At 37.7% G+C, this 25,513-nt stretch overlaps 1 protein-coding gene across 1 annotated transcript in view; it reads left to right on the plus strand.

Annotated features, from left to right (window-relative positions):
• Window positions 1-400: 400 nt before the first annotated feature.
• The window catches only part of LOC309379947 (uncharacterized protein), a gene marked incomplete at its 3' end in the record, with an annotated part of 126,605 nt that continues 101,492 nt past the window's right edge, over window positions 401-25,513 (plus strand). Inside the window, exon 1 of the mRNA XM_081929472.1 lies at window positions 401-435. The remainder of the gene's footprint in view (window positions 436-25,513) is intronic.

A 25,513-nucleotide genomic window follows, 5' to 3' on the forward strand; every position in this document is an offset into this window, starting at 1 on the left:
CAGTGTTGTGGGGGTGAGTGCAGGATACAGTTCGTCCCCCGTGGTGTGCAACCATCGGGATAAGTCCGGGAAGTCCTGTACGGGCTCATCGACGGCGATCTCCTCGGCTTCCATCTCCTGGGCGGTGTGTTCGAACCCGGGATCTTCCCCCAACTCGCCCATGACCCCCTCATCCCCTGTCTCCTGGGGTGATGCTGCGTGCAGTGGCCCTCTCGGCATCCCTCTGCGCCACCCCACCTCAGGTTGATCCTCCCACCAATAGGAGCCCCCTGTGCCGAACCCTGAGAGTGATCCCTCTGGGGAGCTAGTCTCTGGCGCCTTGTCCTCAGCTGAAGAGAACCCCTGAAACGTGCTGTCTGAGAGTGTGGGAGTGAAAAGATATTCGTCGAAATAATCTGCCGGCATGGGCCTGTGTGGGAAAAGTGCGTGGAACCCGTCCTTGAGGTAGTGCTCCTCCACTGCAAAATACGGTACCCAGCTGTTGGCGCTGGCCGGGGTACCTTCCCTGGCGAGGAGATATTCAACCCCCTCTACCCCCCATCTGGAGTCCAAAATCTCTGTGACCTCGTTGAGCGGCTCCGCTCTCGGCGACCCCCCCGTAGTGGGCGCTTCCCTGAGCGGGCTCGGAGCCGTCCCTGGCGCTTGGAACCTGTGAGGCGCCTTGTAGGGCGTTAGCACTGATCTATGAAAGACCGGGTGCATTCTGGATCCCTCCGGGAGTGTCAACCGGAAGGCCACTGGGTTGATCTGTGCCTCGACTTGGTAAGGCCCTAGCTGCTTGTGTCCGAGCTTCTTCTTGGCTAACGATCTGGCCGGGACTGCCTGGGCTGCCAACCAGACCCAGTCCCCCACCCGGATGTCCTCCCCAACTCTCCTGTGTCTGTCTGCCTGCACTTTGTAAGCTTGTTTTGCTAGCTCTAACTGCCTCCTGAGCTGCTCGTGGACCTCCTGTAACTCCGCTGCCACAGCGTCTGCTCCCTGCGGCTCCCCCTCCCTCACTTTCTCTAAACCCGGGAAGGTTCTGGGATGCCGCCCATTGTTGGCGAAAAACGGTGTCACCCCCGTGGACACATGCTTCGTGTTGTTGTAGGCAAACTCGGCCAGCGGTAGATAGTCCACCCAGGTCGAGGGCTGCTGGTTCGCGTAGCATCTCAGGTACTGCTGCATGATGGCGTTGACCCTCTCCACTTGTCCGTTGGTCTGTGGGTGTCTCGCCGACGACAGGTTGACTTTGACGTTCAGGATGCCCATCAGCTTCTGCCAGAAACTCGAAATGAACTGGCAAACTCGAAACTCGAAATGAATTGGATTTCGCTAATTTCAAGTGTTATTTGGGGTTAAGGCAACATTAACCCAGAAATCGCAAAGTGTATGTAATGAGACCAAAATAACAAAACACCGTCTTTTTGCTTCCATATGCGTAGAAAGAAGACGAATAAGCTTTGATTGGGCTTATTTGAATTTGCTTGGTGTTTTTTGGTTGTGCACCACAATCATCCATAACCAAATCAAAAAGGCTTTCTGGGTTCCATCTGCATAAAAAGAACTGATAAAGCTCTGATTGGGCTTATTTCAAATTGGTGTAGAATGCACGTTCAGCCAACAATCGCAAATGTTTATTATTATCCAGAATAAAGTTTAGTTATTTAGGTTCCATCTCAATAGAAAGAGGACGAATAAGCTTTGATTTTTCTTTCGTTGTTCATTCACCCACAAATATCAAAGCGAAGTGTAATAAGCCTAAACAAAGCAAAACAAGTTGTTTTGGGTTCTAACTATATAGAAAGAAGAATCTTGGATTTCGCTGATTTCTAGTGTTATTTGGGGTTAAGGCAACATTAACCCAGAAATCGCAGAGTGTATGTAATGAGACCAAAATAACAAAACACCGTCTTTTTGCTTCCATATGCGTAGAAAGAAGACGAATAAGCTTTGATTGGGCTTATTTGAATTTGCTTGGTGTTTTTTGGTTGTGCACCACAATCATCCATAACCAAATCAAAAAGGCTTTCTGGGTTCCATCTGCATAAAAAGAACTGATAAAGCTCTGATTGGGCTTATTTCAAATTGGTGTTTTGGGGGTTAGAATGCACGTTCACCCAACAATCGCAGAGTGAAATGTTTCTTATCAGCTCAAATAAAGCATGGGTGTTTTGGTTCCATCTCAATAGAAAGAGGACGAATAAGCTTGGATTGTTTTTTCGGTGTTCATTCACCCACAAATAGCAAAGCGAAGTGTAATAAGTCTAAACAAAGCAAAACAGGTTGTTTTGGGAGCCATCTACATAGAAAGAAGCATTTCGGATTTCGCTTTCAAGTTCTTTGGTATAAATGCACATAGACCCAGAAATCCAAAGTGTATGTAATGAGACCAGAGTAACAAAACACCGTCTTTCCTCTTCCATCTGCATGAAGATATGATAATGAAGCTCTGCTTGGAATTATTTTAAATTGTTCCTTTTTGTGTTAAAATGCACGTTCACTCTACCATCGCAGAGTGAAATGTTTCTTATCAGCTCAAATTAAGCATTGGTGTTTAGGTTCCATCTCAATAGAAAGAGGACGAATAAGCTTTGATTGTTCTTTCGTTGTTCATTCACCCACAAAGCGAAGTGTAATAAGCCTAAACAAAGCAAAACAAGTTGTTTTGGGTCCTAACTCTATTGAAAGAAGAATCTTGGATTTCGCTAATTTCAAGTGTTATTTGGGGTTAAGGCAACATTAACCCAGAAATCGCAAAGTGTATGTAATGAGACCAAAATAACAAAACACCGTCTTTTTGCTTCCATATGCGTAGAAAGAAGACGAATAAGCTTTGATTGGGCTTATTTGAATTTGCATGGTGTTTTTTGGGTGTACACCATAATCACCCCTAACCAAATCAAAAAGGCATTTTGGGTTCCATCTGCATAAAAAGAAGATGATAAAGCTCTGATCGGGCTTATTTCAAATTCGTATTTTTGGGGTTAGAATGCACGTTCAGCCAACAATCGCAGAGTGAAATGTTTATTATTATCCAGAATAAAGTTTAGTTATTTAGGTTCCATAATAGAAAGACGACGAATAAGCTTTGATTTTTCTTTCGTTGTTCATTCACCCACAAATATCAAAGCGAAGTGTAATAAGCCTAAACAAAGCAAAACAAGTTGTTTTGGGTTCTAACTATATAGAAAGAAGAATCTTGGATTTCGCTGATTTCTAGTGTTATTTGGGGTTAAGGCAACATTAACCCAGAAATCGCAGTGTATGTAATGAGACCAAAAAAACAAAACACCGTCTTTTTGCTTCCATATGCGTAGAAAGAAGACGAATAAGCTCTGATTGGGCTTATTTGAATTTGCATGGTGTTTTTGGGTTGTGCACCACAATCATCCATAACCAAATCAAAAAGGCTTTCTGGGTTCAATCTGCATAAAAAGAAGATGATAAAGCTCTGGGATCATTTCAAATTGGTATTTTTGGGGTTAGAATGCACGTTCACCCAACAATCGCAGAGTGAAATGTTTCTTATCAGCCCAAATAAAGCATGGGTGTTTTGGTTCCATCTCAATAGAAAGAGGACGAATAAGCTTTGATTTTTCTTTCGTTGTTCATTCACCCACAAATATCAAAACGAAGTGTACTAAGTCTAAACAAAGCAAAACAGGTTGTTTTGGGAGCCATCTACATAGAAAGAAGAATTTCGGATTTCGCTTATTTCAAGTCTTCTTTGGTGTAAATGCACATAGACCCAGAAATCCAAAGTGTATGTAATGAGACCAAAGTAACAAAACACCGTCTTTCCTCTTCCACCTGCATGAAGATATGATAATGAAGCTCTGCTTGGAATTATTTTAAATTGTTCCTTTTTGTGTTAAAATGCACGTTCACCCTACCATCGCAGAGTGAAATGTTTCTTATCAGCTCAAATTAAGCATAGGTGTTTAGGTTCCATCTCAATAGAAAGAGTACGAATAAGCTTTGATTGTTCTTTCGTTGTTCATTCACCCACAAAGCGAAGTGTAATAAGCCTAAACAAAGCAAAACAAGTTGTTTTGGGTCCTAACTATTGAAAGAAGAATCTTGGATTTCGCTAATTTCAAGTGTTATTTGGGGTTAAGGCAACATTAACCCAGAAATCGCAGTGTATGTAATGAGACCAAAATAACAAAACACCGTCTTTTTGCTTCCATATGCGTAGAAAGAAGACGAATAAGCTTTGATTGGGCTTATTTGAATTTGCATGGTGTTTTTTGGGTGTACACCATAATCACCCCTAACCAAATCAAAAAGGCATTTTGGGTTCCATCTGCATAAAAAGAAGATGATAAAGCTCTGATCGGGCTTATTTCAAATTCGTATTTTTGGGGTTAGAATGCACGTTCAGCCAACAATCGCAGAGTGAAATGTTTATTATTATCCAGAATAAAGTTTAGTTATTTAGGTTCCATCTCAATAGAAAGAGGACGAATAAGCTTTGATTTTTATTTCGTTGTTCATTCACCCACAAAGCGAAGTGTAATAAGCCTAAACAAAGCAAAACAAGTTGTTTTGGGTTCTAACTATATAGAAAGAAGAATCTTGGATTTCGCTGATTTCTAGTGTTATTTGGGGTTAAGGCAACATTAACCCAGAAATCGCAGTGTATGTAATGAGACCAAAAAAACAAAACACCGTCTTTTTGCTTCCATATGCGTAGAAAGAAGACGAATAAGCTTTGATTGGGCTTATTTGAATTTCCATGGTGTTTTTGGGTTGTGCACCACAATCATCCATAACCAAATCAAAAAGGCTTTCTGGGTTCCATCTGCATAAAAAGAACTGATCAAGCTCTGATCGGGCTTATTTCAAATTCGTATTTTTGGGGTTAGAATGCACGTTCACCCAACAATCGCAGAGTGATATGTTTCTTATCAGCTCAAATAAAGCATGGGTGTTTTGGTTCCGTCTCAATAGAAAGAGGACGAATAAGCTTGGATTGTTTTTTCGGTGTTCATTCACCCACAAATAGCAAAGCGAAGTGTAATAAGTCTAAACAAAGCAAAACAGGTTGTTTTGGGAGCCATCTACATAGAAAGAAGAATTTCGGATTTCGCTTATTTCAAGTCTTCTTTGGTGTAAATGCACATAGACCCAGAAATCCAAAGTGTATGTAATGAGACCAAAGTAACAAAACACCGTCTTTCCTCTTCCACCTGCATGAAGATATGATAATGAAGCTCTGCTTGGAATTATTTTAAATTGTTCCTTTTTGTGTTAAAATGCACGTTCACCCTACCATCGCAGAGTGAAATGTTTCTTATCACCTCAAATTAAGCATAGGTGTTTAGGTTCCATCTCAATAGAAAGAGGACGAATAAGCTTTGATTGTTCTTTCGTTGTTCATTCACCCACAAAGCGAAGTGTAATAAGCCTAAACAAAGCAAAACAAGTTGTTTTGGGTCCTAACTCTATTGAAAGAAGAATCTTGGATTTCGCTAATTTCAAGTGTTATTTGGGGTTAAGGCAACATTAACCCAGAAATCGCAGTGTATGTAATGAGACCAAAATAACAAAACACCGTCTTTTTGCTTCCATATGCGTAGAAAGAAGTCGAATAAGCTTTGATTGGGCTTATTTGAATTTGCATGGTGTTTTTTGGGTGTACACCATAATCACCCCTAACCAAATCAAAAAGGCATTTTGGGTTCCATCTGCATAAAAAGAAGATGATAAAGCTCTGATCGGGCTTATTTCAAATTCGTATTTTTGGGGTTAGAATGCACGTTCAGCCAACAATCGCAGAGTGAAATGTTTATTATTATCCAGAATAAAGTTTAGTTATTTAGGTTCCATCTCAATAGAAAGAGGACGAATAAGCTTTGATTTTTATTTCGTTGTTCATTCACCCACAAAGCGAAGTGTAATAAGCCTAAACAAAGCAAAACAAGTTGTTTTGGGTTCTAACTATATAGAAAGAAGAATCTTGGATTTCGCTGATTTCTAGTGTTATTTGGGGTTAAGGCAACATTAACCCAGAAATCGCAGTGTATGTAATGAGACCAAAAAAACAAAACACCGTCTTTTTGCTTCCATATGCGTAGAAAGAAGACGAATAAGCTTTGATTGGGCTTATTTGAATTTCCATGGTGTTTTTGGGTTGTGCACCACAATCATCCATAACCAAATCAAAAAGGCTTTCTGGGTTCCATCTGCATAAAAAGAACTGATCAAGCTCTGATCGGGCTTATTTCAAATTCGTATTTTTGGGGTTAGAATGCACGTTCACCCAACAATCGCAGAGTGAAATGTTTCTTATCAGCTCAAATAAAGCATGGGTGTTTTGGTTCCGTCTCAATAGAAAGAGGACGAATAAGCTTGGATTGTTTTTTCGGTGTTCATTCACCCACAAATAGCAAAGCGAAGTGCAATAAGTCTAAACAAAGCAAAACAGGTTGTTTTGGGAGCCATCTACATAGAAAGAAGAATTTCGGATTTCGCTTATTTCAAGTCTTCTTTGGTGTAAATGCACATAGACCCAGAAATCCAAAGTGTATGTAATGAGACCAAAGTAACAAAACACCGTCTTTCCTCTTCCACCTGCATGAAGATATGATAATGAAGCTCTGCTTGGAATTATTTTAAATTGTTCCTTTTTGTGTTAAAATGCACGTTCACCCTACCATCGCAGAGTGAAATGTTTCTTATCAGCTCAAATAAAGCATGGGTGTTTTGGTTCCATCTCAATAGAAAGAGGACGAATAAGCTTGGATTGTTTTTTCGGTGTTCATTCACCCACAGATAGCAAAGCGAAGTGTAATAAGTCTAAACAAAGCAAAACACGTTGTTTTGGGAGCCATCTACATAGAAAGAAGAATTTCGGATTTCGCTTATTTCAAGTCTTCTTTGGTGTAAATGCACATAGACCCAGAAATCCAAAGTGTATGTAATGAGACCAAAGTAACAAAACACCGTCTTTCCTCTTCCACCTGCATGAAGATATGATAATGAAGCTCTGCTTGGAATTATTTTAAATTGTTCCTTTTTGTGTTAAAATGCACGTTCACCCTACCATCGCAGAGTGAAATGTTTCTTATCAGCTCAAATTAAGCATAGGTGTTTAGGTTCCATCTCAATAGAAAGAGGACGAATAAGCTTTGATTGTTCTTTCGTTGTTCATTCACCCACAAAGCGAAGTGTAATAAGCCTAAACAAAGCAAAACAAGTTGTTTTGGGTCCTAACTATTGAAAGAAGAATCTTGGATTTCGCTAATTTCAAGTGTTATTTGGGGTTAAGGCAACATTAACCCAGAAATCGCAGTGTATGTAATGAGACCAAAATAACAAAACACCGTCTTTTTGCTTCCATATGCGTAGAAAGAAGACGAATAAGCTTTGATTGGGCTTATTTGAATTTGCATGGTGTTTTTTGGGTGTACACCATAATCACCCCTAACCAAATCAAAAAGGCATTTTGGGTTCCATCTGCATAAAAAGAAGATGATAAAGCTCTGATCGGGCTCATTTCAAATTCGTATTTTTGGGGTTAGAATGCACGTTCAGCCAACAATCGCAGAGTGAAATGTTTATTATTATCCAGAATAAAGTTTAGTTATTTAGGTTCCATCTCAATAGAAAGAGGACGAATAAGCTTTGATTTTTATTTCGTTGTTCATTCACCCACAAAGCGAAGTGTAATAAGCCTAAACAAAGCAAAACAAGTTGTTTTGGGTTCTAACTATATAGAAAGAAGAATCTTGGATTTCGCTGATTTCTAGTGTTATTTGGGGTTAAGGCAACATTAACCCAGAAATCGCAGTGTATGTAATGAGACCAAAAAAACAAAACACCGTCTTTTTGCTTCCATATGCGTAGAAAGAAGACGAATAAGCTTTGATTGGGCTTATTTGAATTTCCATGGTGTTTTTGGGTTGTGCACCACAATCATCCATAACCAAATCAAAAAGGCTTTCTGGGTTCCATCTGCATAAAAAGAACTGATCAAGCTCTGATCGGGCTTATTTCAAATTCGTATTTTTGGGGTTAGAATGCACGTTCACCCAACAATCGCAGAGTGAAATGTTTCTTATCAGCTCAAATAAAGCATGGGTGTTTTGGTTCCGTCTCAATAGAAAGAGGACGAATAAGCTTGGATTGTTTTTTCGGTGTTCATTCACCCACAAATAGCAAAGCGAAGTGTAATAAGTCTAAACAAAGCAAAACAGGTTGTTTTGGGAGCCATCTAAATAGAAAGAAGAATTTCGGATTTCGCTTATTTCAAGTCTTCTTTGGTGTAAATGCACATAGACCCAGAAATCCAAAGTGTATGTAATGAGACCAAAGTAACAAAACACCGTCTTTCCTCTTCCACCTGCATGAAGATATGATAATGAAGCTCTGCTTGGAATTATTTTAAATTGTTCCTTTTTGTGTTAAAATGCACGTTCACCCTACCATCGCAGAGTGAAATGTTTCTTATCAGCTCAAATTAAGCATAGGTGTTTAGGTTCCATCTCAATAGAAAGAGTACGAATAAGCTTTGATTGTTCTTTCGTTGTTCATTCACCCACAAAGCGAAGTGTAATAAGCCTAAACAAAGCAAAACAAGTTGTTTTGGGTCCTAACTATTGAAAGAAGAATCTTGGATTTCGCTAATTTCAAGTGTTATTTGGGGTTAAGGCAACATTAACCCAGAAATCGCAGTGTATGTAATGAGACCAAAATAACAAAACACCGTCTTTTTGCTTCCATATGCGTAGAAAGAAGACGAATAAGCTTTGATTGGGCTTATTTGAATTTGCATGGTGTTTTTTGGGTGTACACCATAATCACCCCTAACCAAATAAAAAAGGCATTTTGGGTTCCATCTGCATAAAAAGAAGATGATAAAGCTCTGATCGGGCTTATTTCAAATTCGTATTTTTGGGGTTAGAATGCACGTTCAGCCAACAATCGCAGAGTGAAATGTTTATTATTATCCAGAATAAAGTTTAGTTATTTAGGTTCCATCTCAATAGAAAGAGGACGAATAAGCTTTGATTTTTATTTCGTTGTTCATTCACCCACAAAGCGAAGTGTAATAAGCCTAAACAAAGCAAAACAAGTTGTTTTGGGTTCTAACTATATAGAAAGAAGAATCTTGGATTTCGCTGATTTCTAGTGTTATTTGGGGTTAAGGCAACATTAACCCAGAAATCGCAGTGTATGTAATGAGACCAAAAAAACAAAACACCGTCTTTTTGCTTCCATATGCGTAGAAAGAAGACGAATAAGCTTTGATTGGGCTTATTTGAATTTCCATGGTGTTTTTGGGTTGTGCACCACAATCATCCATAACCAAATCAAAAAGGCTTTCTGGGTTCCATCTGCATAAAAAGAACTGATCAAGCTCTGATCGGGCTTATTTCAAATTCGTATTTTTGGGGTTAGAATGCACGTTCACCCAACAATCGCAGAGTGAAATGTTTCTTATCAGCTCAAATAAAGCATGGGTGTTTTGGTTCCGTCTCAATAGAAAGAGGACGAATAAGCTTGGATTGTTTTTTCGGTGTTCATTCACCCACAAATAGCAAAGCGAAGTGTAATAAGTCTAAACAAAGCAAAACAGGTTGTTTTGGGAGCCATCTACATAGAAAGAAGAATTTCGGATTTCGCTTATTTCAAGTCTTCTTTGGTGTAAATGCACATAGACCCAGAAATCCAAAGTGTATGTAATGAGACCAAAGTAACAAAACACCGTCTTTCCTCTTCCACCTGCATGAAGATATGATAATGAAGCTCTGCTTGGAATTATTTTAAATTGTTCCTTTTTGTGTTAAAATGCACGTTCACCCTACCATCGCAGAGTGAAATGTTTCTTATCAGCTCAAATTAAGCATAGGTGTTTAGGTTCCATCTCAATAGAAAGAGGACGAATAAGCTTTGATTGTTCTTTCGTTGTTCATTCACCCACAAAGCGAAGTGTAATAAGCCTAAACAAAGCAAAACAAGTTGTTTTGGGTCCTAACTATTGAAAGAAGAATCTTGGATTTCGCTAATTTCAAGTGTTATTTGGGGTTAAGGCAACATTAACCCAGAAATCGCAGTGTATGTAATGAGACCAAAATAACAAAACACCGTCTTTTTGCTTCCATATGCGTAGAAAGAAGACGAATAAGCTTTGATTGGGCTTATTTGAATTTGCATGGTGTTTTTTGGGTGTACACCATAATCACCCCTAACCAAATCAAAAAGGCATTTTGGGTTCCATCTGCATAAAAAGAAGATGATAAAGCTCTGATCGGGCTTATTTCAAATTCGTATTTTTGGGGTTAGAATGCACGTTCAGCCAACAATCGCAGAGTGAAATGTTTATTATTATCCAGAATAAAGTTTAGTTATTTAGGTTCCATCTCAATAGAAAGAGGACGAATAAGCTTTGATTTTTATTTCGTTGTTCATTCACCCACAAAGCGAAGTGTAATAAGCCTAAACAAAGCAAAACAAGTTGTTTTGGGTTCTAACTATATAGAAAGAAGAATCTTGGATTTCGCTGATTTCTAGTGTTATTTGGGGTTAAGGCAACATTAACCCAGAAATCGCAGTGTATGTAATGAGACCAAAAAAACAAAACACCGTCTTTTTGCTTCCATATGCGTAGAAAGAAGACGAATAAGCTTTGATTGGGCTTATTTGAATTTCCATGGTGTTTTTGGGTTGTGCACCACAATCATCCATAACCAAATCAAAAAGGCTTTCTGGGTTCCATCTGCATAAAAAGAACTGATCAAGCTCTGATCGGGCTTATTTCAAATTCGTATTTTTGGGGTTAGAATGCACGTTCACCCAACAATCGCAGAGTGAAATGTTTCTTATCAGCTCAAATAAAGCATGGGTGTTTTGGTTCCGTCTCAATAGAAAGAGGACGAATAAGCTTGGATTGTTTTTTCGGTGTTCATTCACCCACAAATAGCAAAGCGAAGTGCAATAAGTCTAAACAAAGCAAAACAGGTTGTTTTGGGAGCCATCTACATAGAAAGAAGAATTTCGGATTTCGCTTATTTCAAGTCTTCTTTGGTGTAAATGCACATAGACCCAGAAATCCAAAGTGTATGTAATGAGACCAAAGTAACAAAACACCGTCTTTCCTCTTCCACCTGCATGAAGATATGATAATGAAGCTCTGCTTGGAATTATTTTAAATTGTTCCTTTTTGTGTTAAAATGCACGTTCACCCTACCATCGCAGAGTGAAATGTTTCTTATCAGCTCAAATAAAGCATGGGTGTTTTGGTTCCATCTCAATAGAAAGAGGACGAATAAGCTTGGATTGTTTTTTCGGTGTTCATTCACCCACAGATAGCAAAGCGAAGTGTAATAAGTCTAAACAAAGCAAAACACGTTGTTTTGGGAGCCATCTACATAGAAAGAAGAATTTCGGATTTCGCTTATTTCAAGTCTTCTTTGGTGTAAATGCACATAGACCCAGAAATCCAAAGTGTATGTAATGAGACCAAAGTAACAAAACACCGTCTTTCCTCTTCCACCTGCATGAAGATATGATAATGAAGCTCTGCTTGGAATTATTTTAAATTGTTCCTTTTTGTGTTAAAATGCACGTTCACCCTACCATCGCAGAGTGAAATGTTTCTTATCAGCTCAAATTAAGCATAGGTGTTTAGGTTCCATCTCAATAGAAAGAGGACGAATAAGCTTTGATTGTTCTTTCGTTGTTCATTCACCCACAAAGCGAAGTGTAATAAGCCTAAACAAAGCAAAACAAGTTGTTTTGGGTCCTAACTCTATTGAAAGAAGAATCTTGGATTTCGCTAATTTCAAGTGTTATTTGGGGTTAAGGCAACATTAACCCAGAAATCGCAAAGTGTATGTAATGAGACCAAAATAACAAAACACCGTCTTTTTGCTTCCATATGCGTAGAAAGAAGTCGAATAAGCTTTGATTGGGCTTATTTGAATTTGCATGGTGTTTTTTGGGTGTACACCATAATCACCCCTAACCAAATCAAAAAGGCATTTTGGGTTCCATCTGCATAAAAAGATGATAAAGCTCTGATCGGGCTTATTTCAAATTCGTATTTTTGGGGTTAGAATGCACGTTCAGCCAACAATCGCAGAGTGAAATGTTTATTATTATCCAGAATAAAGTTTAGTTATTTAGGTTCCATAATAGAAAGAGGACGAATAAGCTTTGATTTTTCTTTCGTTGTTCATTCACCCACAAATATCAAAGCGAAGTGTACTAAGTCTAAACAAAGCAAAACAGGTTGTTTTGGGAGCCATCTACATAGAAAGAAGAATTTCGGATTTCGCTTATTTCAAGTCTTCTTTGGTGTAAATGCACATAGACCCAGAAATCCAAAGTGTATGTAATGAGACCAAAGTAACAAAACACCGTCTTTCCTCTTCCACCTGCATGAAGATATGATAATGAAGCTCTGCTTGGAATTATTTTAAATTGTTCCTTTTTGTGTTAAAATGCACGTTCACCCTACCATCGCAGAGTGAAATGTTTCTTATCAGCTCAAATTAAGCATAGGTGTTTAGGTTCCATCTCAATAGAAAGAGGACGAATAAGCTTTGATTGTTCTTTCGTTGTTCATTCACCCACAAAGCGAAGTGTAATAAGCCTAAACAAAGCAAAACAAGTTGTTTTGGGTCCTAACTATTGAAAGAAGAATCTTGGATTTCGCTAATTTCAAGTGTTATTTGGGGTTAAGGCAACATTAACCCAGAAATCGCAGTGTATGTAATGAGACCAAAATAACAAAACACCGTCTTTTTGCTTCCATATGCGTAGAAAGAAGACGAATAAGCTTTGATTGGGCTTATTTGAATTTGCATGGTGTTTTTTGGGTGTACACCATAATCACCCCTAACCAAATAAAAAAGGCATTTTGGGTTCCATCTGCATAAAAAGAAGATGATAAAGCTCTGATCGGGCTTATTTCAAATTCGTATTTTTGGGGTTAGAATGCACGTTCAGCCAACAATCGCAGAGTGAAATGTTTATTATTATCCAGAATAAAGTTTAGTTATTTAGGTTCCATCTCAATAGAAAGAGGACGAATAAGCTTTGATTTTTATTTCGTTGTTCATTCACCCACAAAGCGAAGTGTAATAAGCCTAAACAAAGCAAAACAAGTTGTTTTGGGTTCTAACTATATAGAAAGAAGAATCTTGGATTTCGCTGATTTCTAGTGTTATTTGGGGTTAAGGCAACATTAACCCAGAAATCGCAGTGTATGTAATGAGACCAAAAAAACAAAACACCGTCTTTTTGCTTCCATATGCGTAGAAAGAAGACGAATAAGCTTTGATTGGGCTTATTTGAATTTCCATGGTGTTTTTGGGTTGTGCACCACAATCATCCATAACCAAATCAAAAAGGCTTTCTGGGTTCCATCTGCATAAAAAGAACTGATCAAGCTCTGATCGGGCTTATTTCAAATTCGTATTTTTGGGGTTAGAATGCACGTTCACCCAACAATCGCAGAGTGAAATGTTTCTTATCAGCTCAAATAAAGCATGGGTGTTTTGGTTCCGTCTCAATAGAAAGAGGACGAATAAGCTTGGATTGTTTTTTCGGTGTTCATTCACCCACAAATAGCAAAGCGAAGTGTAATAAGTCTAAACAAAGCAAAACAGGTTGTTTTGGGAGCCATCTACATAGAAAGAAGAATTTCGGATTTCGCTTATTTCAAGTCTTCTTTGGTGTAAATGCACATAGACCCAGAAATCCAAAGTGTATGTAATGAGACCAAAGTAACAAAACACCGTCTTTCCTCTTCCACCTGCATGAAGATATGATAATGAAGCTCTGCTTGGAATTATTTTAAATTGTTCCTTTTTGTGTTAAAATGCACGTTCACCCTACCATCGCAGAGTGAAATGTTTCTTATCAGCTCAAATTAAGCATAGGTGTTTAGGTTCCATCTCAATAGAAAGAGGACGAATAAGCTTTGATTGTTCTTTCGTTGTTCATTCACCCACAAAGCGAAGTGTAATAAGCCTAAACAAAGCAAAACAAGTTGTTTTGGGTCCTAACTATTGAAAGAAGAATCTTGGATTTCGCTAATTTCAAGTGTTATTTGGGGTTAAGGCAACATTAACCCAGAAATCGCAGTGTATGTAATGAGACCAAAATAACAAAACACCGTCTTTTTGCTTCCATATGCGTAGAAAGAAGACGAATAAGCTTTGATTGGGCTTATTTGAATTTGCATGGTGTTTTTTGGGTGTACACCATAATCACCCCTAACCAAATAAAAAAGGCATTTTGGGTTCCATCTGCATAAAAAGAAGATGATAAAGCTCTGATCGGGCTTATTTCAAATTCGTATTTTTGGGGTTAGAATGCACGTTCAGCCAACAATCGCAGAGTGAAATGTTTATTATTATCCAGAATAAAGTTTAGTTATTTAGGTTCCATCTCAATAGAAAGAGGACGAATAAGCTTTGATTTTTATTTCGTTGTTCATTCACCCACAAAGCGAAGTGTAATAAGCCTAAACAAAGCAAAACAAGTTGTTTTGGGTTCTAACTATATAGAAAGAAGAATCTTGGATTTCGCTGATTTCTAGTGTTATTTGGGGTTAAGGCAACATTAACCCAGAAATCGCAGTGTATGTAATGAGACCAAAAAAACAAAACACCGTCTTTTTGCTTCCATATGCGTAGAAAGAAGACGAATAAGCTTTGATTGGGCTTATTTGAATTTCCATGGTGTTTTTGGGTTGTGCACCACAATCATCCATAACCAAATCAAAAAGGCTTTCTGGGTTCCATCTGCATAAAAAGAACTGATCAAGCTCTGATCGGGCTTATTTCAAATTCGTATTTTTGGGGTTAGAATGCACGTTCACCCAACAATCGCAGAGTGAAATGTTTCTTATCAGCTCAAATAAAGCATGGGTGTTTTGGTTCCGTCTCAATAGAAAGAGGACGAATAAGCTTGGATTGTTTTTTCGGTGTTCATTCACCCACAAATAGCAAAGCGAAGTGTAATAAGTCTAAACAAAGCAAAACAGGTTGTTTTGGGAGCCATCTACATAGAAAGAAGAATTTCGGATTTCGCTTATTTCAAGTCTTCTTTGGTGTAAATGCACATAGACCCAGAAATCCAAAGTGTATGTAATGAGACCAAAGTAACAAAACACCGTCTTTCCTCTTCCACCTGCATGAAGATATGATAATGAAGCTCTGCTTGGAATTATTTTAAATTGTTCCTTTTTGTGTTAAAATGCACGTTCACCCTACCATCGCAGAGTGAAATGTTTCTTATCACCTCAAATTAAGCATAGGTGTTTAGGTTCCATCTCAATAGAAAGAGGACGAATAAGCTTTGATTGTTCTTTCGTTGTTCATTCACCCACAAAGCGAAGTGTAATAAGCCTAAACAAAGCAAAACAAGTTGTTTTGGGTCCTAACTATTGAAAGAAGAATCTTGGATTTCGCTAATTTCAAGTGTTATTTGGGGTTAAGGCAACATTAACCCAGAAATCGCAGTGTATGTAATGAGACCAAAATAACAAAACACCGTCTTTTTGCTTCCATATGCGTAGAAAGAAGACGAATAAGCTTTGATTGGGCTTATTTGAATTTGCATGGTGTTTTTTGGGTGTACACCATAATCACCCCTAACCAAATCAAAAAGGCATTTTGGGTTCCATCTGCATAAAAAGAAGATGATAAAGCTCTGATCGGGCTTATTTCAAATTCGTATTTTTGGGGTTAGAATGCACGTTCAGCCAACAATCGCAGTGAAATGTTTATTATTATCCAGAATAAAGTTTAGTTATTTAGGTTCCATCTCAATAGAAAGAGGACGAATAAGCTTTGATTTTTATTTCGTTGTTCATTCACCCACAAAGCGAAGTGTAATAAGCCTAAACAAAGCAAAACAAGTTGTTTTGGGTTCTAACTATATAGAAAGAAGAATCTTGGATTTCGCTGATTTCTAGTGTTATTTGGGGTTAAGGCAACATTAACCCAGAAATCGCAGTGTATGTAATGAGACCAAAAAAACAAAACACCGTCTTTTTGCTTCCATATGCGTAGAAAGAAGACGAATAAGCTTTGATTGGGCTTATTTGAATTTCCATGGTGTTTTTGGGTTGTGCACCACAATCATCCATAACCAAATCAAAAAGGCTTTCTGGGTTCCATCTGCATAAAAAGAACTGATCAAGCTCTGATCGGGCTTATTTCAAATTCGTATTTTTGGGGTTAGAATGCACGTTCACCCAACAATCGCAGAGTGAAATGTTTCTTATCAGCTCAAATAAAGCATGGGTGTTTTGGTTCCGTCTCAATAGAAAGAGGACGAATAAGCTTGGATTGTTTTTTCGGTGTTCATTCACCCACAAATAGCAAAGCGAAGTGCAATAAGTCTAAACAAAGCAAAACAGGTTGTTTTGGGAGCCATCTACATAGAAAGAAGAATTTCGGATTTCGCTTATTTCAAGTCTTCTTTGGTGTAAATGCACATAGACCCAGAAATCCAAAGTGTATGTAATGAGACCAAAGTAACAAAACACCGTCTTTCCTCTTCCACCTGCATGAAGATATGATAATGAAGCTCTGCTTGGAATTATTTTAAATTGTTCCTTTTTGTGTTAAAATGCACGTTCACCCTACCATCGCAGAGTGAAATGTTTCTTATCAGCTCAAATAAAGCATGGGTGTTTTGGTTCCATCTCAATAGAAAGAGGACGAATAAGCTTGGATTGTTTTTTCGGTGTTCATTCACCCACAGATAGCAAAGCGAAGTGTAATAAGTCTAAACAAAGCAAAACACGTTGTTTTGGGAGCCATCTACATAGAAAGAAGAATTTCGGATTTCGCTTATTTCAAGTCTTCTTTGGTGTAAATGCACATAGACCCAGAAATCCAAAGTGTATGTAATGAGACCAAAGTAACAAAACACCGTCTTTCCTCTTCCACCTGCATGAAGATATGATAATGAAGCTCTGCTTGGAATTATTTTAAATTGTTCCTTTTTGTGTTAAAATGCACGTTCACCCTACCATCGCAGAGTGAAATGTTTCTTATCAGCTCAAATTAAGCATAGGTGTTTAGGTTCCATCTCAATAGAAAGAGGACGAATAAGCTTTGATTGTTCTTTCGTTGTTCATTCACCCACAAAGCGAAGTGTAATAAGCCTAAACAAAGCAAAACAAGTTGTTTTGGGTCCTAACTCTATTGAAAGAAGAATCTTGGATTTCGCTAATTTCAAGTGTTATTTGGGGTTAAGGCAACATTAACCCAGAAATCGCAAAGTGTATGTAATGAGACCAAAATAACAAAACACCGTCTTTTTGCTTCCATATGCGTAGAAAGAAGTCGAATAAGCTTTGATTGGGCTTATTTGAATTTGCATGGTGTTTTTTGGGTGTACACCATAATCACCCCTAACCAAATCAAAAAGGCATTTTGGGTTCCATCTGCATAAAAAGATGATAAAGCTCTGATCGGGCTTATTTCAAATTCGTATTTTTGGGGTTAGAATGCACGTTCAGCCAACAATCGCAGAGTGAAATGTTTATTATTATCCAGAATAAAGTTTAGTTATTTAGGTTCCATAATAGAAAGAGGACGAATAAGCTTTGATTTTTCTTTCGTTGTTCATTCACCCACAAATATCAAAGCGAAGTGTACTAAGTCTAAACAAAGCAAAACAGGTTGTTTTGGGAGCCATCTACATAGAAAGAAGAATTTCGGATTTCGCTTATTTCAAGTCTTCTTTGGTGTAAATGCACATAGACCCAGAAATCCAAAGTGTATGTAATGAGACCAAAGTAACAAAACACCGTCTTTCCTCTTCCACCTGCATGAAGATATGATAATGAAGCTCTGCTTGGAATTATTTTAAATTGTTCCTTTTTGTGTTAAAATGCACGTTCACCCTACCATCGCAGAGTGAAATGTTTCTTATCAGCTCAAATTAAGCATAGGTGTTTAGGTTCCATCTCAATAGAAAGAGGACGAATAAGCTTTGATTGTTCTTTCGTTGTTCATTCACCCACAAAGCGAAGTGTAATAAGCCTAAACAAAGCAAAACAAGTTGTTTTGGGTCCTAACTATTGAAAGAAGAATCTTGGATTTCGCTAATTTCAAGTGTTATTTGGGGTTAAGGCAACATTAACCCAGAAATCGCAGTGTATGTAATGAGACCAAAATAACAAAACACCGTCTTTTTGCTTCCATATGCGTAGAAAGAAGACGAATAAGCTTTGATTGGGCTTATTTGAATTTGCATGGTGTTTTTTGGGTGTACACCATAATCACCCCTAACCAAATAAAAAAGGCATTTTGGGTTCCATCTGCATAAAAAGAAGATGATAAAGCTCTGATCGGGCTTATTTCAAATTCGTATTTTTGGGGTTAGAATGCACGTTCAGCCAACAATCGCAGAGTGAAATGTTTATTATTATCCAGAATAAAGTTTAGTTATTTAGGTTCCATCTCAATAGAAAGAGGACGAATAAGCTTTGATTTTTATTTCGTTGTTCATTCACCCACAAAGCGAAGTGTAATAAGCCTAAACAAAGCAAAACAAGTTGTTTTGGGTTCTAACTATATAGAAAGAAGAATCTTGGATTTCGCTGATTTCTAGTGTTATTTGGGGTTAAGGCAACATTAACCCAGAAATCGCAGTGTATGTAATGAGACCAAAAAAACAAAACACCGTCTTTTTGCTTCCATATGCGTAGAAAGAAGACGAATAAGCTTTGATTGGGCTTATTTGAATTTCCATGGTGTTTTTGGGTTGTGCACCACAATCATCCATAACCAAATCAAAAAGGCTTTCTGGGTTCCATCTGCATAAAAAGAACTGATCAAGCTCTGATCGGGCTTATTTCAAATTCGTATTTTTGGGGTTAGAATGCACGTTCACCCAACAATCGCAGAGTGAAATGTTTCTTATCAGCTCAAATAAAGCATGGGTGTTTTGGTTCCGTCTCAATAGAAAGAGGACGAATAAGCTTGGATTGTTTTTTCGGTGTTCATTCACCCACAAATAGCAAAGCGAAGTGTAATAAGTCTAAACAAAGCAAAACAGGTTGTTTTGGGAGCCATCTACATAGAAAGAAGAATTTCGGATTTCGCTTATTTCAAGTCTTCTTTGGTGTAAATGCACATAGACCCAGAAATCCAAAGTGTATGTAATGAGACCAAAGTAACAAAACACCGTCTTTCCTCTTCCACCTGCATGAAGATATGATAATGAAGCTCTGCTTGGAATTATTTTAAATTGTTCCTTTTTGTGTTAAAATGCACGTTCACCCTACCATCGCAGAGTGAAATGTTTCTTATCAGCTCAAATTAAGCATAGGTGTTTAGGTTCCATCTCAATAGAAAGAGGACGAATAAGCTTTGATTGTTCTTTCGTTGTTCATTCACCCACAAAGCGAAGTGTAATAAGCCTAAACAAAGCAAAACAAGTTGTTTTGGGTCCTAACTATTGAAAGAAGAATCTTGGATTTCGCTAATTTCAAGTGTTATTTGGGGTTAAGGCAACATTAACCCAGAAATCGCAGTGTATGTAATGAGACCAAAATAACAAAACACCGTCTTTTTGCTTCCATATGCGTAGAAAGAAGACGAATAAGCTTTGATTGGGCTTATTTGAATTTGCATGGTGTTTTTTGGGTGTACACCATAATCACCCCTAACCAAATAAAAAAGGCATTTTGGGTTCCATCTGCATAAAAAGAAGATGATAAAGCTCTGATCGGGCTTATTTCAAATTCGTATTTTTGGGGTTAGAATGCACGTTCAGCCAACAATCGCAGAGTGAAATGTTTATTATTATCCAGAATAAAGTTTAGTTATTTAGGTTCCATCTCAATAGAAAGAGGACGAATAAGCTTTGATTTTTATTTCGTTGTTCATTCACCCACAAAGCGAAGTGTAATAAGCCTAAACAAAGCAAAACAAGTTGTTTTGGGTTCTAACTATATAGAAAGAAGAATCTTGGATTTCGCTGATTTCTAGTGTTATTTGGGGTTAAGGCAACATTAACCCAGAAATCGCAGTGTATGTAATGAGACCAAAAAAACAAAACACCGTCTTTTTGCTTCCATATGCGTAGAAAGAAGACGAATAAGCTTTGATTGGGCTTATTTGAATTTCCATGGTGTTTTTGGGTTGTGCACCACAATCATCCATAACCAAATCAAAAAGGCTTTCTGGGTTCCATCTGCATAAAAAGAACTGATCAAGCTCTGATCGGGCTTATTTCAAATTCGTATTTTTGGGGTTAGAATGCACGTTCACCCAACAATCGCAGAGTGAAATGTTTCTTATCAGCTCAAATAAAGCATGGGTGTTTTGGTTCCGTCTCAATAGAAAGAGGACGAATAAGCTTGGATTGTTTTTTCGGTGTTCATTCACCCACAAATAGCAAAGCGAAGTGCAATAAGTCTAAACAAAGCAAAACAGGTTGTTTTGGGAGCCATCTACATAGAAAGAAGAATTTCGGATTTCGCTTATTTCAAGTCTTCTTTGGTGTAAATGCACATAGACCCAGAAATCCAAAGTGTATGTAATGAGACCAAAGTAACAAAACACCGTCTTTCCTCTTCCACCTGCATGAAGATATGATAATGAAGCTCTGCTTGGAATTATTTTAAATTGTTCCTTTTTGTGTTAAAATGCACGTTCACCCTACCATCGCAGAGTGAAATGTTTCTTATCACCTCAAATTAAGCATAGGTGTTTAGGTTCCATCTCAATAGAAAGAGGACGAATAAGCTTTGATTGTTCTTTCGTTGTTCATTCACCCACAAAGCGAAGTGTAATAAGCCTAAACAAAGCAAAACAAGTTGTTTTGGGTCCTAACTCTATTGAAAGAAGAATCTTGGATTTCGCTAATTTCAAGTGTTATTTGGGGTTAAGGCAACATTAACCCAGAAATCGCAGTGTATGTAATGAGACCAAAATAACAAAACACCGTCTTTTTGCTTCCATATGCGTAGAAGGAAGTCGAATAAGCTTTGATTGGGCTTATTTGAATTTGCATGGTGTTTTTTGGGTGTACACCATAATCACCCCTAACCAAATCAAAAAGGCATTTTGGGTTCCATCTGCATAAAAAGAAGATGATAAAGCTCTGATCGGGCTTATTTCAAATTCGTATTTTTGGGGTTAGAATGCACGTTCAGCCAACAATCGCAGAGTGAAATGTTTATTATTATCCAGAATAAAGTTTAGTTATTTAGGTTCCATAATAGAAAGAGGACGAATAAGCTTTGATTTTTCTTTCGTTGTTCATTCACCCACAAATAACAAAGCGAAGTGTACTAAGTCTAAACAAAGCAAAACAGGTTGTTTTGGGAGCCATCTACATAGAAAGAAGAATTTCGGATTTCGCTTATTTCAAGTCTTCTTTGGTGTAAATGCACATAGACCCAGAAATCCAAAGTGTATGTAATGAGACCAAAGTAACAAAACACCGTCTTTCCTCTTCCACCTGCATGAAGATATGATAATGAAGCTCTGCTTGGAATTATTTTAAATTGTTCCTTTTTGTGTTAAAATGCACGTTCACCCTACCATCGCAGAGTGAAATGTTTCTTATCAGCTCAAATTAAGCATAGGGGTTTAGGTTCCATCTCAATAGAAAGAGGACGAATAAGCTTTGATTGTTCTTTCGTTGTTCATTCACCCACAAAGCGAAGTGTAATAAGCCTAAACATAGCAAAACAAGTTGTTTTGGGTCCTAACTCTATTGAAAGAAGAATCTTGGATTTCGCTAATTTCAAGTGTTATTTGGGGTTAAGGCAACATTAACCCAGAAATCGCAGTGTATGTAATGAGACCAAAATAACAAAACACCGTCTTTTTGCTTCCATATGCGTAGAAGGAAGTCGAATAAGCTTTGATTGGGCTTATTTGAATTTGCATGGTGTTTTTTGGGTGTACACCATAATCACCCCTAACCAAATCAAAAAGGCATTTTGGGTTCCATCTGCATAAAAAGAAGATGATAAAGCTCTGATCGGGCTTATTTCAAATTCGTATTTTTGGGGTTAGAATGCACGTTCACCCAACAATCGCAGAGTGAAATGTTTCTTATCAGCTCAAATAAAGCATGGGTGTTTTGGTTCCGTCTCAATAGAAAGAGGACGAATAAGCTTGGATTGTTTTTTCGGTGTTCATTCACCCACAAATAGCAAAGCGAAGTGTAATAAGTCTAAACAAAGCAAAACAGGTTGTTTTGGGAGCCATCTACATAGAAAGAAGAATTTCGGATTTCGCTTATTTCAAGTCTTCTTTGGTGTAAATGCACATAGACCCAGAAATCCAAAGTGTATGTAATGAGACCAAAGTAACAAAACACCGTCTTTCCTCTTCCACCTGCATGAAGATATGATAATGAAGCTCTGCTTGGAATTATTTTAAATTGTTCCTTTTTGTGTTAAAATGCACGTTCACCCTACCATCGCAGAGTGAAATGTTTCTTATCACCTCAAATTAAGCATAGGTGTTTAGGTTCCATCTCAATAGAAAGAGGACGAATAAGCTTTGATTGTTCTTTCGTTGTTCATTCACCCACAAAGCGAAGTGTAATAAGCCTAAACAAAGCAAAACAAGTTGTTTTGGGTCCTAACTCTATTGAAAGAAGAATCTTGGATTTCGCTAATTTCAAGTGTTATTTGGGGTTAAGGCAACATTAACCCAGAAATCGCAATGTATGTAATGAGACCAAAATAACAAAACACCGTCTTTTTGCTTCCATATGCGTAGAAAGAAGTCGAATAAGCTTTGATTGGGCTTATTTGAATTTGCATGGTGTTTTTTGGGTGTACACCATAATCACCCCTAACCAAATCAAAAAGGCATTTTGGGTTCCATCTGCATAAAAAGAAGATGATAAAGCTCTGATCGGGCTTATTTCAAATTCGTATTTTTGGGGTTAGAATGCACGTTCAGCCAACAATCGCAGAGTGAAATGTTTATTATGATCCAGAATAAAGTTTAGTTATTTAGGTTCCATAATAGAAAGAGGACGAATAAGCTTTGATTTTTCTTTCGTTGTTCATTCACCCACAAATATCAAAGCGAAGTGTAATAAGCCTAAACAAAGCAAAACAAGTTGTTTTGGGTTCTAACTATATAGACAGAAGAATCTTGGATTTCGCTGATTTCTAGTGTTATTTGGGGTTAAGGCAACATTAACCCAGAAATCGCAGTGTATGTAATGAGACCAAAATAACAAAACACCGTCTTTTTGCTTCCATATGCGTAGAAAGAAGACGAATAAGCTTTGATTGGGCTTATTTGAATTTGCATGGTGTTTTTGGGTTGTGCACCACAATAAAGTTTAGTTATTTAGGTTCCATAATAGAAAGACGACGAATAAGCTTTGATTTTTCTTTCGTTGTTCATTCACCCACAAATATCAAAGCGAAGTGTAATAAGCCTAAACAAAGCAAAACAAGTTGTTTTGGGTTCTAACTATATAGACAGAAGAATCTTGGATTTCGCTGATTTCTAGTGTTATTTGGGGTTAAGGCAACATTAACCCAGAAATCGCAGTGTATGTAATGAGACCAAAAAAACAAAACACCGTCTTTTTGCTTCCATATGCGTAGAAAGAAGACGAATAAGCTTTGATTGGGCTTATTTGAATTTCCATGGTGTTTTTGGGTTGTGCACCACAATCATCCATAACCAAATCAAAAAGGCTTTCTGGGTTCCATCTGCATAAAAAGAACTGATCAAGCTCTGATCGGGCTTATTTCAAATTCGTATTTTTGGGGTTAGAATGCACGTTCACCCAACAATCGCAGAGTGAAATGTTTCTTATCAGCTCAAATAAAGCATGCGTGTTTTGGTTCCATCTCAATAGAAAGAGGACGAATAAGCTTGGATTGTTTTTTCGGTGTTCATTCACCCACAAATAGCAAAGCGAAGTGTAATAAGTCTAAACAAAGCAAAACAGGTTGTTTTGGAGCCATCTACATAGAAAGAAGAATTTCGGATTTCGCTTATTTCAAGTCTTCTTTGGTGTAAATGCACATAGACCCAGAAATCCAAAGTGTATGTAATGAGACCAAAGTAACAAAACACCGTCTTTCCTCTTCCACCTGCATGAAGATATGATAATGAAGCTCTGCTTGGAATTATTTTAAATTGTTCCTTTTTGTGTTAAAATGCACGTTCACCCTACCATCGCAGAGTGAAATGTTTCTTATCACCTCAAATTAAGCATAGGTGTTTAGGTTCCATCTCAATAGAAAGAGGACGAATAAGCTTTGATTGTTCTTTCGTTGTTCATTCACCCACAAAGCGAAGTGTAATAAGCCTAAACAAAGCAAAACAAGTTGTTTTGGGTCCTAACTCTATTGAAAGAAGAATCTTGGATTTCGCTAATTTCAAGTGTTATTTGGGGTTAAGGCAACATTAACCCAGAAATCGCAGTGTATGTAATGAGACCAAAGTAACAAAACACCGTCTTTCCTCTTCCACCTGCATGAAGATATGATAATGAAGCTCTGCTTGGAATTATTTTAAATTGTTCCTTTTTGTGTTAAAATGCACGTTCACCCTACCATCGCAGAGTGAAATTTCTTATCACCTCAAATTAAGCATAGGTGTTTAGGTTCCATCTCAATAGAAAGAGGACGAATAAGCTTTGATTGTTCTTTCGTTGTTCATTCACCCACAAAGCGAAGTGTAATAAGCCTAAACAAAGCAAAACAAGTTGTTTTGGGTCCTAACTCTATTGAAAGAAGAATCTTGGATTTCGCTAATTTCAAGTGTTATTTGGGGTTAAGGCAACATTAACCCAGAAATCGCAATGTATGTAATGAGACCAAAATAACAAAACACCGTCTTTTTGCTTCCATATGCGTAGAAAGAAGTCGAATAAGCTTTGATTGGGCTTATTTGAATTTGCATGGTGTTTTTTGGGTGTACACCATAATCACCCCTAACCAAATCAAAAAGGCATTTTGGGTTCCATCTGCATAAAAAGAAGATGATAAAGCTCTGATCGGGCTTATTTCAAATTCGTATTTTTGGGGTTAGAATGCACGTTCAGCCAACAATCGCAGAGTGAAATGTTTATTATTATCCAGAATAAAGTTTAGTTATTTAGGTTCCATAATAGAAAGAGGACGAATAAGCTTTGATTTTTCTTTCGTTGTTCATTCACCCACAAATAACAAAGCGAAGTGTACTAAGTCTAAACAAAGCAAAACAGGTTGTTTTGGGAGCCATCTACATAGAAAGAAGAATTTCGGATTTCGCTTATTTCAAGTCTTCTTTGGTGTAAATGCACATAGACCCAGAAATCCAAAGTGTATGTAATGAGACCAAAGTAACAAAACACCGTCTTTCCTCTTCCACCTGCATGAAGATATGATAATGAAGCTCTGCTTGGAATTATTTTAAATTGTTCCTTTTTGTGTTAAAATGCACGTTCACCCTACCATCGCAGAGTGAAATGTTTCTTATCAGCTCAAATTAAGCATAGGGGTTTAGGTTCCATCTCAATAGAAAGAGGACGAATAAGCTTTGATTGTTCTTTCGTTGTTCATTCACCCACA

This window comes from Podarcis melisellensis (assembly GCF_964234715.1).
Source record: "Podarcis melisellensis genome assembly, chromosome: 11".
In the NCBI taxonomy this organism is placed as follows: Eukaryota; Metazoa; Chordata; class Lepidosauria; order Squamata; family Lacertidae; genus Podarcis; species Podarcis melisellensis.